Source organism: Piliocolobus tephrosceles, chromosome 8 (genome assembly GCF_002776525.5).
Source record: "Piliocolobus tephrosceles isolate RC106 chromosome 8, ASM277652v3, whole genome shotgun sequence".
In the NCBI taxonomy this organism is placed as follows: domain Eukaryota; kingdom Metazoa; phylum Chordata; class Mammalia; order Primates; family Cercopithecidae; genus Piliocolobus; species Piliocolobus tephrosceles.
Window position 1 is genome coordinate 98,750,484 of NC_045441.1, and position 2,682 is coordinate 98,753,165.

Here is a 2,682-nt window from a genome sequence, read left to right on the forward strand (position 1 = left end):
TTTGGGAGGTCAATGCGGGCGGATCACTTGAGGTCAGAAGTTGAAGACCAGACTGGCCGACATGGTGAAACCCCATCTCTACTGAAAATACAAAAATTAGCTGGGCGGGGTGGCCGGCACCTTAATCCCAGTTACTTGGGAGGCTGAGGCAGGAGAATCGCTTGAACCGGGGAGGCAGAGGTTGCAGTGAGCTGAGATCGTGCCACTGCAATCCAGCGTGGGCGACAGAGCGAGACTCCGTTTCAAAAGCAACCAACCAAACAAAAAAACAAGGAATCATCTGACCCCCACCCCCAGCAGAAGCTGAACTTAGAACAAGTACAGATCCCATCAGAACTATGATCTCTTTCAGATCAAAGAGCCTGATGGTACATTCTAGCTTTGCTTGTTCTCTGATTCTAGACATTTTCTGCCTTGAAATAGGAGATTTCCTGGGGTGCGCCCACCCGCCTTGCCTCAGCTCTAGAATACATCCCGGGAGCAAGGAGCCCTGCGGCAGGCAGTTGCCCAGCGCTCAGCCCTCTGCTGCCCTCTGCTGGAATGTTGCTGCCAACACCACTAGTGCTTATCCTCAAAGCTCTGGCCAATTCCTGGTACTTCTTTTTGATCTGCAACAGAGAGAAGCTGACAAGCAAATTACAGACCTCTGTGACTTAGAACTGAATGCTAAGTAAAATCAATGCTCCATTAACGCAGAATGAGCAACATGACTGTTAAAAAAGCAATGATAGGGTCGGGCGCAGTGGCTCACGCCAGTAATCCCAGCACTTTGGGAGGCCAAGGCAGGCGGATCACGAGGTCAGTAAATCCAGACCATCCTGGCCAACATGGTGAAACCCCGTCTCTACTTAAAAAAAAAAAAAAAAGCCGGGTGTGGTGGCACGCTCCTGTAGTCCCAGTTACTCTGGAGGCGGAGGCAGGGGAATCGCTTGAACCCAGGAGGGGAGGTTGCAGTGAGCTGAAATGGTGCCACTGCACTCCAGCCTGGTGACACAGCGAGATACTGTCTCAAAAAAAAACAAAAAACAAAAAACAAAAAAAGGCAATGATAGGGACATCAGTTGCTTTTTAACTTAATTACCAGGCAAGAAAGACCGTAAATTTCTTGTACTTAAGAAATGCTTCTCAATGGCCATATTGTGCAAAATATTGTGCGCATACTAAAAGGGACACATGAAACAAGTTATATACTCTCTGCTTGCAGGAGTTTATAATCATATAACTCAGAAGGAGGGGAAGTCATTACAAAATGAGACAGATCCAGATATATCCCACGAAAGAGTAACAGATAGTGATGGGCTCACATTCAGCTAGAGATCTGGGAGGTTGTGGAAAAGCAGCCAATGCAGCTGGGCTATGAGGAGGTGCAAACATTCTGGGGAGAAGACAACAGGGACAAGGTCTCAGCAGGAGGGAAGAATGGTGTGTGTATGTACGTGTGTGTGTATAAAGTACTGTGTATCTGTGCCCATATGTTTGGAAAGAGTGTTATCAGGTTGCCTTGGGTTCCTTAGAGTCTAATTCAAAAAACCATTGAATGCTTCAGGTAGAGTTGGACCAATAAAGACTGAGCAGTGAGATAATATTTTCAGATAGGAATAGTTGCCCCCTTCTGACTGTTTAACAAAACCCTTTTTACTGTGAAATAAAACCAGCTATAGAAAACCACACAAAAGACACATATAGCTTAATGAATGATTACAACGTGGACACCCAAACACAGCAGCCTCCCACACCCGTAAGTAACCACTATTCTAACTTTTATAGCAATTACTTATTTGCATTTCTTTCTAGTTTGTCATCTAAATGTGTAGTCCTAGACACTGTAGTTTAATATTGTTCCCCCTTTTGAATATTGTCATGTGTCCTCAAGTTATTTTTAATTTACGTGTTCCCCTCCATCTTTTCCTTTCCCTTTAAATGTATGGGCTTAAGAATCTGGGCCACTTGACTCATGATCTTGATCTTAGATTGCGTGTACGTGGTCATCTCTCATGTTCCTCTGACTTTTGTGATCCTGCAGATGATAGCTGGATCCAGAGGCTGGCTCACCTTCAGGCTTGAGCCCTTGGTAAGATGCTAGGTAGTGAGGCTTCTTTCATCTCATAATCTCTCTTTTATGTGCATGATGTTAGCAGCCATCGATTCTCAATGTCTGCATGGACTAACCCATTGGCCGTTGCGAAACGATGATACTCTGAAACAATAATCTCTTTGTCGTTTCATTTGTTAGTTAGAATACATCCATAAGGAGAAGCTTTGCTATGGCAGCAGTTCTTTAGAAAAAGGTAATTCTAAGCATCTTGTGTAGTTTTGGATAGTCACACCCTCCTAAGGCTGAGCCCTTAGTAGTTGGCTCTCTCCGAATCTTGCGGGGGACAAAGTGGCCCCGGGAATAGTGGCCCAGAACTGCTGCCACTGGCCATTTGTGGACACAATCAGAGGACTCCTACCCCATCCACCACTCTTCCAGTGACCTACTCCTCATGGGTTGGGATGGCTGTTTCTGTCCATATGGAAGATTAAACACTCTAAATTATCTTCCACTTGAAAACCAGAAATGAAATGCTAGACAAAACAACATCTTTAAAACATGTAATACTGAGCTTCTTTAAAAGAAATCTGGAGAGGTCAAAAAACAAGAAGGAAGCAGGAATCCTATGAAGTAATACCAAGGGTTTC